At 41.8% G+C, this 12,959-nt stretch overlaps 1 long non-coding RNA gene across 1 annotated transcript; it reads right to left on the bottom strand.

Moving 5' to 3' along the window:
* Window positions 1-1,407: 1,407 nt before the first annotated feature.
* LOC310759224 lies at window positions 1,408-3,027 on the bottom strand. Its single transcript, XR_014546272.1, has 2 exons — window positions 2,842-3,027; window positions 1,408-1,742 (listed from the first exon to the last, which is right to left on the bottom strand). It is a non-coding gene; the product is annotated as an uncharacterized lncRNA (long non-coding RNA).
* Between the last annotated feature and the right edge of the window lie 9,932 nt (window positions 3,028-12,959).

Below are 12,959 nucleotides of genomic sequence, written 5' to 3'. Positions count from 1 at the left end.
AGTAAAAAGCTGAGTTCAACCACCTGCTACACAGAAGATGGTAATATATTATTCAAAGGGCAACGCAGCCATTGTCCTGAATTGCAGTGTAATTTATATACACTTCAGAAGAATGTATTCTATAGCACTATCAGGACCAGGTCAGAAATATAGAGTTGGGTATAATCCTATGGTGCCTCTGAAGAAAGCCTGGGAGTCTAAAGCGGTCCATGTCAGAGAGGTTCTGGGCCCTTATTCCTCTCCAGTAAATGAGGTCTTCAGGGGAGCCACTGTAAGTGGTCCCCCTTGCTCTGGTGTAGGTCTCATATCCACAAGGAGCCATACATTCATTATTGTGGGCTGAATTTTGTGAAACTCCTGTGCAATTGAGGTCGGACGTCTCTCCTCCCTCCCCTTCCCCAAGTTGAATTTCTGGCACATTATTATTATTATTCCAGCAGGCTTTTTCACTGAAATCTGGTTTAATAATTCTAACTCAAGTTCAGTCATTTTGTATTGTGTATCCTATACACTGCTTAGGGGTGTCAGGGGAAGGGTAGTACCTCTGGTGGGAGACATGTCATGCTTTTTCTGGCATAGTTTGACCACATTTGGTCCCCACTCTGCACTCAGCTCTCACCTATGGCTCCTACCCAGGCCACACCCCGGGAAACTGCTTCAACTGGCTGGCTAAACTAGGTGAGGGTAGCCTATGGGTCTCAAACCCTCGGTTGAGTTAGGGACTTCCCTTCACGCAAAGACAGGCTATGGTGGATTGAGTTCAAGGACTCTTTGGACTAGCCCTATACAAAACTTTTCTTTCCAGTTTCCATAGAAATCAGCTTACCTTATAAAACTGAAGTATAAGGGTAATGCTCTTGCCTGCCTGCTTGCCTGCTTCAAAGCTGAGGGGCACTTTTAAAGCACCATCCCATCATCTTAGCACTCATCTGTCTTGGCTGACTGACCACACAATAGTAGGTCAAATTCAAGTTTTTGGTCCTTGTCTTCAAAGGTGCCCCTAGGACTGGCCTGAGCTTTGCAAGAGTCTGTCTATCTCAATGTGTGGCTGACTCTTTGGAACAGCTATATGCCATTGTACTAATGGAAATGTCAACCACAGGAGTTCGTCTTGCATTTGCTGAAGACAGCAGCTGGCATATAAGTCCAGAACTCATTCCCCAAAGGCATTGGGGGTGACTGTAAAATAGCCTCACCTCCTTTACAGCATAATGTAGAGTCTCACTCCTTTAAACTTAGCCTTCCTCAGCAATGTACAAATGCCCTTCAGTCCAGAAAACACATTTAATTTAGAAAGGTCACAGAAGAATTACTCACAGAATTCAAAACCCTGCTGAAATTCGTCAGCAGTATCCATAAGTCTGAACCTGTTTTATAGAAAACTTAAATGAAAGGAGGAGGAGAGTGTTTATAAACATGTAAAATACATGGTAGTGTTTATTTGGTAATGTTAGATGTGCAGTTTATCAGGGAAAGTGGAAAAAGACCAATGGCAACCTTTTTTTACGTTGAGACAAGCCCCCAGGCTTTCATTTCCAGGTGATTAGATGCTCCTGGGCAGACATGAGGTACAAGACAGCCAGACTGTGCTTCAGTTGGCCTCTCTTCCCATCAATTGCCAATTGGGAATTATGATGGATGCTCCTTGTGAAAAAGTTTTAAATATATAAAATAAAAATAATAGGTTGTTTCTGATGGTGTTGCTTCATGTATAGAAGGCTCCTTCAATCCGGTGGAGGTGCCTGCAAATGAAATGGGTGAGGCATTGTTTATAAGAACATAGGAAGAGCCCTGCTGGATCAGGGCTCATCTTGTCCAGCATCCAATGGCCCATCTTGTCCAACATCCTGTTCTCACAGTGGCCAACTGGATATGTGTGGCCAACCCACAATAGCACTCTCTCCTCCCCTGGATTTTTCAGGGAGCTGGTGTTCAAACATATACTGCCTCTGACTCCAAGGCAGAGAACAGCCATCATCCAGCCAACCTCCACTTTACCTAAAATCTCCCAGTAGTCCCTAAGTCTGCTTTGGATGGTTGGGATACCCTCTGAAACACTGGTCTTCAACTGATGGGCTTAAATATTTTGGAGGTGGTCCAGAGTGAAGAATTCTTAACTCTGGTCCATTCCTCTTGCCCTGCCCTTTCAAAGGCCATGATTTAAAAGCCAATTTAAGTGTGTGTTTTCAGCAGGCAATCCCACAAGCCTTTGTGGCTGGCCAAGGATGATTTCAACAGCTGGTTGCAAGGGTAAATGTTTCTTCCATGCCCCAGAGTAAACCATACAAGACCAAAACCGCTGCCCTCTTGGAATACTGGTGGGCAAGCGCTATCAGCTCATGGCCTGATCTAAGGCAGGATCACAACAGCAGCACCATCACCATACAAATATATGGCAAAATATTAAGAAATGCATTTTGGGGTTAAAGGTGGGTCCCAGGTCTGGAAAGCCTAAAGACTCCTGTGCTAAAACATTGAGGTTGTGTGGGTAGCTGCAGTTGGAAGAGGGGACTGGATAAGATTGCTTTCTCCTCTTCATGGAAGTCTGCAATGACTCTAAAGTGCCATCTGTGAACAGATATATGTTTGGAGAGAAAAAGCATCCAAATTATTCAAAGGCACAGATAACTCATTTGTCAATGCAACTGTTGTATTACAGGTAATCAGATATAATTAATTAATCTGATTTAAAATAGGATGCAGGGAAATATATTGAGAAAACTGAAGGCTATATATATATATAGCCTTCAGTTTTCTCAATATATTTCTCTGCATATATATATTCCCAGTGCCAAATGCAGATTGTTTATTTATTTATTCCATGACATTTAAATAGCCCACCTCCTCAGTATCTGGGGTAGAGAGGCGACTCATTCAATCCATTGCAAGTCTGTTTTCACAGCTGAGTGGAATAATTTTAATGAAACAGAGCTGGCAAATAATGTATTCTCATTCAGAACAAGGACAGGAGCCGTAGATCTGTTTTCGCCTCAGAGGCAGGCATACATTAGCAGAGAGGGGAGGCATGGAGGTGGCTGGGAACAGAATTCTGACTAAAGAGACACAATGCGTGTTCTGATTCCGTTCTCCTTCCTCTGGAGATTTGGGCTCATTTGGAACGCTGATGCTTAGCAGACTCCAGAAAAAGAAGGGGGAGAGCTGTGGCAGCTGTTGCCGAGTGACAAATTTCCATTTGCCTCAAAAGAAATCAATTAAACAAACACATTAAAAGAAAATTTAAAAGTGTGTCACTCTTTGCAGACTATGATATATAGGTTTTCAACATACTTTCAGGAGAGGGGGAGATGAAAACTCTCCAAGCAGGATGGTGGTATCTCAAGGGAAGGGATTCCCAAACTTGAAAGCTGAAGAACTACTTTTCTGTTGCCTTTGATAGAAATCGCTTGCCTGTTCACGCCACAAAAGTTTTAACTAATGGTACTAGGAGACATCTCCTAGTACTTGAGATCAAGTAGAAGAGACACTTTGAGAAGCTTGTTTCTCCGGGGATGCAAAGGGTTAGGGCTTGGTATCTGATTTGCTCAAGTTATTGGAGAAAATATTGCAAATGAGTTTTAGGGGTTAAAGTGTCAGACTTGGATCTGGGAGACTAGGGTTCAAATCCCCACACAGCCACAAAGCCAACAAGGTGACCTTGGGCCAGGCACTGCCTCTCAGCCTAACCTACCTCAAAGGGATGTTGTGAGGATTAAATGAGGATGGGGAGAACCATGTGTACCACCTTGAATTCCTTGGATAAAAAGGTGGGATATGCAATCAGCAAATAAATAAATGGCTGGGGAGGAGTTTAAAACACTAGAACCCCCTCACACCCATTTTCCCAGTTCAATTTCATTTCCCATAAAATATTTTTTTTTGAAAACCATTAATGAAAACTGATATTGAGAATTAAAATCATGGTTTCAGAATATTTGATTGCCCCCCCCCCCCGTTCAGGTAGAATTAGGATTGAATATTTATGGCATATATGCCACACATCATAGTGTAAGTGGAAGAATCTATGGATGCCCACCTGCCTTGTTGTAGGAGCTGCATGAGGGTATTTTCCCCCATGCAACCATGATCTACATGTGTAGCATTACAAGGAATTCACAGTGAACACCTGTGTGTGTCAACTCAGAAGCATGCCCCACTGTACCCATTGGGACTTATTCAGTCAACGTGTTTAAGATTGCAGCCCAAATCATGTTTCCATCAATGTGTCCATGAGTGGCTCACCCTTGCTGAATCATGGTACTGGCATTTGATATGCATCTCCATTAAGCATGAGATGCCCATTATAAACTATACCAGAACAAGGAAGGCACAAACAGCTTTCTCTTAAAACAACAGACAATAGGAGATCCTGACTTTTGACATCACATCCACCCAGTACATTGAAAGCACTCGAATACCCATGGCTTCCCCCGCAAAGAATCCTGATAACTGTAGTTGGTGAAGAGCACTGAGAGTTGTGCAGAGACCCCTAACAGAACTACAGTTACCAGCACCCTTAACAACCCTTAACCCTGGAGGCCAAGGGGGAGCAAGAGAGCCTGCCGGTGGGCTACCGTGCCCCCTACTGCAGCAACTCCACCTGGCAGTGAAGCAACTCTGCCACGCATGGCTCCTCGCAGTTCCAATAAAGGTAAAGGGACCCCTGACCATCAGGTCCAGTCGTGGACGACTCTGGGGTTGAGGCGCTCATCTCGCTTTACTGGCCGAGGGAGCCGACATTTGTCCACAGACAGTTTTTCTGGCCAGCATGTGGACATGTGGACATGTGGCCAGCATGACTAAGCCGCTTCTGGCGAACCAGAGCAACGCATGGAAACACCATTTACCTTCCCACCGGAGCGGTACCTATTTATCTACTTGTACTTTGAGGTGCTTTCGAACTGATAGGTTGGCAGGAGCAGGGACTGAGCAACTGGAGTTCACCCCGTTGTGGGGATTCGAACTGCCGACCTTCTTAGACCACTGTGCCACCCGTGTCCCTCACAGTTTCAATAATTAACTACTATTAAATGGGCATGATGAATGCTATCAAGACATGGTGTAGGTGTGACTTGAAGCTACACTGGTGAATTGTAGCCATTAATGGATTGGGCTCCTTTTTATTTTATTTTCAGTGTATGTATGTGCCTGTGCATGTAGGAATGTGATTAACCATCTTCTGTCTTGGTGGGGGGAATAGCTACTGGCTGTGCAACACCAAAGGAGAGATAGGTCTCTAGGGAAAATGTGTAGATAGATGAACAAGCAGGTAAGAAAGAATGAAAGAAAGAAATCATTGATAGAGGAGGAAGGGAGAGCACTGAAGGGACAAATAACATGCATGGTGTTAAAGGACAAGATGGTAAAACAAGTACCTGCTTTAGAAAGTAACAATTTAGGCACTATACAAGATGAAGTGGAGTAGCCAGAACAGGGCATGGAGTTTACAAACTACTCACAAGTAGATCTGTTGGTGCAGCCATGCACTTAGCTATTTTGTAGTGCTACCCATGAATATCAAAACCATATGTGAAATTTGGAGGCTGCAAAATAATTTATTATCTTAGAAACTTGTGCTGTATTCATGGATTTATTGTATTAGTTTAAGTGATTTCAGGGCTGGCGCTTCTTTCCTGTTCTGTCACATCCTGACTGCTATTCCTCCATGTTGCGGTGAATGTCATTCACACATATCATTCCTCTATGCCGTCCCTCTTGCTCTACATTCTGCCATTATTGTAGGCTTTACATTTTTGACATGACTTTCTGTGATGAAGTACCAGCATGCTTTCTTGTCAGGCAAAAAGAAGAAGGAGGCAGTGTGAGCCTTGAAATGGGCAGGGAATGTAGCATGTGAAGGTGTGTTGCCTCATGGCTCATCACATGAGTGGCTGCAGCATGAACCCGTAAGAAAGGGGGGAGGGAAATTGTCCCTCAAAACTCTCGTGATTTCCTGGGTTAAGGGGACTGCAAAAGATTTCCCTCCTACAATCAAATAACACAGAAATGGGCACTAATCGTGTGCTATATTCCATTCCATTAGTTTTTCCATGAGTGGCTTTTACATTGTGAGAAAGCTCAAATATAATGCAAGAACTAACAGTTAGGGAAATGTCAGCAAAATGGGACAAACTGCAGTGTGAATGCAGCTTGGTGTGTATATGAAGCGCTATATCAGGCTGACTCATAACAAAGCATGGATAAAATGAAGTCATCCATTTGGGATGAATAAGCCTCTGTAGAAACTGAGTACAGTATTTTCAAATTAAGTTTAAGAGGGACTGGGGAAGTTAATCCTTTAGCACAGAAGTCCTTGTTCTCTGACAAACTAAATCTGTAGACTACCAGGGTGGTGGGGACGGGGGAGAAATGGGTGATACTCAGCCAACTGTGCTGTGTGTTTCATGTAGAAGAGCCCCTTGTCTGTTGTCCTAATACACAATTGGTTGAGGCAGAATGGTAGACCACTTAAGCCTCAACGAAGGTGACAGCATTAAGTGGCAACGTTTCAATGATTTGCTCATTTTCTGGCCTGGCCTCACACATAGCATAGGTTGTTCTTTGGTTCTTGGAAACCTGTGAAATCCTTTGGCATCTCAACAAAAGAATCTTTCATTCAGCATATTTCACTTAGGCTCCTGCTGTATATTTCCTGGATGGACAGTGTGACTCAGGAAATCTGCAGGCAATCTTTCTATGCTGTGGAAAAATGCCATCTGTCATTAAACAGGCTGTCTTTGGACACTGCACAGTGTCCAAATCATCAGTGTGCAAAGATAAAAAGAACCAAGATGCTGCGCATTTTATCTTTGAAGAATTATTGACTCAGAAGCGCCATATGCGCTGGCTGTCAACGGCAAGCGTGGTCAAGATTATCATTAGGCATGCCACACACCCAACACTAATTCCAGTGTCATGAATTCATTTTCAAGGCAGCTCCATTTTTGGCACAACTTCAAAGCTAATATTCAAAGTCGGGAAGCTTAAAAATGTGCAAGCGTATTTAGATTCTTTAAATGGGCTGGCTTAGTAGATTTCTGGGCATTTGAAGCTTTGTAAACCACTGCAGACTTTCAAAAGTTAATCTTTTCCCATTAAAGTTTTTCAATAACGTGACATTGGATTCATTTCAAAGTATTTTCCCTTTGCAAATCAATCTACGGCCCTTCATCTTCAAGGGTATTGGAGTGTTTATTAGGGCTACTTCAAATGTTATGTCTTTCCTACATGGAAAGGACTTGTTGGCAGGAAATGTACATATAGGGAGCACCATGTTGATTCAAAATGGTGAAATACTATGAGGAGCTCCAGAAAAAAACCTTTTCAAACTGAGTAGATGGATAACCAAAGAGCAAACGAGGTTCTTAAAGGGCTGTGACTAATCAGGAAAGATCTATTTGGATCATGGTGGCCAGCTCTCTCAAATCATCCTCTCCATGTGCAACAGTAATGCACAAGGCAAGTATGATGTTCGGAATTACTAGGAAAGGGATTAAAAATAAAATTTCCAGCATCTTGAAGTCTATATTTTATATAAATCTATGGTGATCTCGCCGCTGGAATACTGTGTGCAGTTTTAATTTTTCTATCGCAAAAAAGAATGTCATGACAATAGAAAAGATGTGAACAGAAGGAAAACAATGATCAGGAAGCTAGGGTGTCATAATAAGGCTAAAATATTAAGGACTTTTTTATTTAGAAAGAAGACTAATTAGTTTATAATATTATGAATGATCTGGGCTGGCAGAATGAATGAAGAATTCCTGCCGCAAAGAACCAGAATTCAAGGTCATCCAAGGAATTTGATTGGCATTATTATTATTATTATTATTATTATTATTAATAATAATAATATTTGTCGGTCATGTCACTTTTGCTTACTAAGGTGAGGAGGGAAGAGGCTGCAGTCGGGACAGTATGGTGCAAATGTACTGGAGGTGTTCCTGCCATTTGCACCATTCCAACCTTGCAGCTGCTCCTCCAGCTCCCAGTAAGCAGCAGCAGTTGAACAGTGCTGTTCCACCACACCATACCTTTCATCAGTGACCTGTACACAAACACAGAGCCTTACGGACCAGTGGTGCCAATGGAAAAGGCATGAGCACTACTGCTGAACTGGAGATAGCTGAACCCAAGATGTTAGAGACCTCCACAACTAAAATGTTGAAGACCCCTGAACCAGAGATTCCTGAGCCTGGATAAGATAGAGTAGCCTCCAAGGAGCCTAAGTCTATCAAGAGTCTGGTATACTTGACTCCAAGCCTGCATCCTGTGGTGATGCAGTGACTCTACAGTCCATAGAGTCACTGCATCACCACAGGAAGTGTGCCGTCATTCGCTCCTGTAGAAAGGATGGAATGCTGGGCTCCATTCCCAAGGCCTGCCCTTTCAAGACTTTCTGCTTTTCAAGAAATGGATGGAACATGAGAAGGGGAAGCTGATGACATTGCATAAAAGGCTTCAGTCTGGTCCAAGTCAATGGTGAAGCAGTTGCTTATAGAGAACTATATTTCCTGCCTTACTGAACCATGTCTGTACCCCACAGGTTCCCCTTTGGAACTAAGCCATCTGACCTCCTGAGCTCAATCACCTAGAAGGACATTCTGTCAGCTGCACTTGAGCCCTGAGTCACTGCAACCAACAGCAAGGTGAGGTCATGCTGAATACTGTACCTCCAGACCTATGTTGCATGGATATGTTGCATGATTTAATAATAATGTTTAAGCTGAAAAGGGATGGTGGAATAAAATTACAAGCACCTGACCACCATATGTTCATCTGAAAGTTGGAACAGAGCCTAGTGGTATTAAAATATGGGTGCAAGGCTGTCTCTGTGCAATCAGGAATTTTCTGATCACATGGAGAAAGTTACAATCTGTATTCTAACCTTCAAATAAATGTGTGGAGGTTGAGAGTAGGAGACACCACATGCAATCCTGCCCTCCTCTACCTTTTGCTTATGTTCAAAGAAAGTCTGAAAAAAGGCTATTATGTGTCTTACATAATGCATGGTTCCCCTGGCATGAGGACCATATCTTGAATCATGTGGGCAATGCTTCCAACTGATAATGTGACTCTATACTGATGAGATAATGAAATATGAACCAGGCATGAAAGAGAATGTGGCATATTTAACTACATGACAGCCATTGGTTTGTAGCCCCCAGCTATGCAGAAAGATGAACTTTATTCTACTTCTGTAACCACTTAGAAACATTATCAGCAAATCAGCTAAGCCAGTGTACTGGAATAAAAGCCAGTTCAGCCCCACTGATGTTTCTAGGTATTTTTAAAATAAGAGATGAAAATGTAGATAGCCCAACTATAGTGCTCTTTTCCCTTAAAAAAAAAAAAAGCAACCCAATTGTAATGGCATAATATGTGAATTGTTCATTTTAAAAAATAAATAAAATGTTGTCCACAATACCTTTACTCAGAAGTTATTAGCTCCTGGGAGAAAGGAGTGGGAGAAAGGAGTGGAGCCATGGTGAGTAGTCCCTCTCTTGATATCACACCCTCCACTTAGACCCTCTCCTGATGTCTACACATGCAGAGAAAGGGGCCTTCATGCATGAAATCTGGAACCCTCAATCACTCAGGAAGATCTCATGGAAGCCTTCATACACACAAGGGATCCACACATAGGCCCACTCCATGGAAATGTTCATGCTGTACACAGACATTAAAGGAGCAAGGCTAGATCAGTGTGGGAAACCTCAGAGTAAGATCCAAATGCAGCCATCCAATCCTCTCTGTTGGCCTTCAGGACTCTCTCTGGGTCACCTCCATAGTCATGCCCCTTACCAGCCCTCTTCTGCCACTTCCTCAAGTGCTCTGCCTCCTTACAATGTGTTCTTGAACTTTGGTAATGACTTTTGCTTGCCTGGATGGAGGATGGAGAGGCAGGTTTATGCGTGAGCGTGCAGAAACCTCCAGTTTTTACACAGGTAGAATGCAGCCTACTGAACAAAGGTAAAAATCACATCCATTGCCCTGTCTGACCCACTCAGCACTGGCAGGGGAGTTTGCCCATACTCAAAGTACTTTTTATCACAGTTGACAAATTCTCCCCTCCCCTAACATATTAGGAAAGTAGAAGCACTTGTAGAGCATGAAATCGTGCTCACAGGGGGAGGGAGATAAATTTCAGTGGTGTGCTTCACAGCTGAAATAATACATATGGCCATTTATGATGACAATGATGATTTATTGTATTGGTTAATCACTTTTCTTACAAGGTAACTCAAAGTGACTTACATTAAAACCACAGACAACGATAAAAGCCTTAAAAAGACAATAATTAAAATATAGACAAAGAACACCGTTAAACAGAAAGGCAGCACTGCAAGTCCCACCCCACTAAAAGAGGCCGCAACATACTTCAAATAAAGAATGGTCCAGAGGCAAAGAAGGGTCTGTGCTTTAAAGTGAAGTGGGTAGGCATAAGGCATTTAAGTCCAAGGTCTAAAATTACTAGCTGCACCACTGTCAGCAAAGCACATTAACAGTTAATGAATAGCAGCAGGCATTTCTGAATGAAAAGTTTAAAGGTCTGCATTGGGCAACAATAGTTAATTAGGTTGTCATCTCAGATTGTCATCGCAGCCCAGTGTGTGTGAAGTTGCTTTTGTATCAATGAGATATATATTGTGTCCATCCAGTCCCAGTCAATAGTCCAGTGGCTGTATTTGGGAACATTTTCTGGGTAGTCTTCAAGGGTAGTTGCATGTACAACACTTGCAGTAGTCTATCCTGTCTATTACCGGAACAGGGATAATAGTAGATGAGTTGTGGCTGTCTTGAGAGTGCTCAAGTGCAGTTAGTGGGCTTTTAAAATCATTTAAACTACACTGTCACACCCGCAATTAGGGGAAGTTTAAAGAATAATTTAGGGTGGGTTGCCCCTGCCCTGCCATGCAACCAGCGGATCACTAAGTGAGTGATAGAGGTTTGTAATCCATTATAGGCACTATGAATACAGAACCAGGCATGGCATGGCATTTCTTGCAGATTAATTAAAGTGGATTCGAGGCAGTCCCCCTACAATGCCTGCTCATCTTTACCTTTTGAAATTATGTTTATTCTTAAGAGCCACAGATGAAATAAATTACACGGCACATTCATTTGCATACTTTACAGTAAAAATAAATCAATCATTCCTTTGAAAATATTCCAACAATGGGCAAAACCTTGGAGAATATAGCAGTTGTAAACAAGAACTTTTTGTGTTCCCTGCTGTGTTTTTAAACAAGTGCTGCACTTATGCGGAAATGTCACTTTTCGCTCACCAAGAGAAAGAAGCAGTTCACATGATCTACGATTTAGGCAACAGGAAAGTTTACTCATCTCGATTTGTATTCAGCCGATAGTGCTTTTTATTAGTGTACTCTGCTGGAACGGAAGGTTTCCTTTTGTACTGTTGATAAAACACACTGTGTGGACCCACAGCAGCAAATTAAAACAAATGGTTGTAAGCAGGAGTCTGGTTGAGATTTCTTTCTATGAGGGTAAGGAGGAAGGCAATGCGAGGGTTGCCATTTGCAAGACTGAGGCATATCACATGCAGTGGTGAAGAAAAGGAGCTATTTGTTGTGGCCTTAGGGGAAGTGCTTAAATATCAATGACAAAACTGGTGGTAGCTGAAAAACAACCAATAAATGTCAGTTAACAAGGTAGTTTATGATGCTGTGACATACTTCTCACAGTTCAAGAATTCAGAAGGTGTAAAACAAAACAAAAATACAGCTGACTTTATTTCAGGAGTAAGAATTCTGAGAAACTTAGTGGAGCATATATGAAGATGGTTGGAAAATTGTTACCTACTCACCCACAAATGTCCTGAAAATGCTAAAGCCTAACTAAATGGACATTTGAGAATGAAGGAATTTGGGATATTGTAACAGTATCAAACTCCCTGGAAAAGACCCTTATGTTGGGAAAGATGGAGGGCACAAGAAGAAGGGGACGACAGAGGACGAGATGGTTGGACAGTGTTCTAGAAGCTACAAACATGAGTCTGACCAAACTGCGGGAGGCAGTGGAAGACAGAAGTGCCTGGCATGCTCTGGTCCATGGGGTCATGAAGAGTCGGACACAACTAAACGACTAAACAACAACAACAACAGTATCAAAACTTGCAAACTGTGGAAGAGAAAATAATGGACAAAGCAATACATTTCCAAAGTATTGGATATTATTTATTAAATGTATAGCCATACAATATATTTACAATATTGTAATATGATAATTATAATATAAAGTGTTATTGCATGGTTATATAAGCACCCTGTGTGTTTAAAAACAACAACAAATAAATATTTAGAAAAAGAAAAAATGCTAAAGTTTTAGATCAGTCCCATCTTTTTGGAATCCTTAGGCTGGGATGAGCCAGGAAAAGGTTGAGGTTTTAACATTCTGTATATTTGAACAGTGGATAAGTATATTCACTTTGCATTCACTGTTGCTACCAGACTCAAGCCTTTGGAATGTGGCAGGTTATATATTTATGTATTCATTTACATATATTCAAAAAAGCTTTGAAAATAATATCTCTCTATTATGAAATATATAGGATTGTAAATGGTAACAATAATCACCACCAGTTTGGGGTCCATTCAAAAGAATATGCTCCTCACATAAATCTGGTGAAACAAAATATTTTTTTTAATTACTTATAGCACAATCCTAAATGTGTCTACTGAGGCAAGGGGTTAGGATTGCAGCCATAGTACGGCAAAACGGAATGTGCAGATTGTCCCGAAGGTGCAAATAATAAAGCAGACAAAGAGGGAGACAAAAACTGATGAAGGAAGATCAGAAAGGAAGGTTAATAATAATGGTTTATATTTTTGTATTGTTTTATTTAAAAAAAAATTATATTGTCCCTGAATATTAAGGCACTGTCCAGTAGCATTCTGAATACACACAGCGAAGAGTCTTTATTTTGACATGATGGCCTAGAG

Source organism: Podarcis filfolensis (assembly GCF_964270895.1).
Source record: "Podarcis filfolensis genome assembly, chromosome: 3".
Taxonomy (NCBI): Eukaryota; Metazoa; Chordata; class Lepidosauria; order Squamata; family Lacertidae; genus Podarcis; species Podarcis filfolensis.
The sequence above is the reverse complement of the archived record's forward strand: the minus strand, read 5'-3'. Positions and strand labels throughout refer to the sequence as shown.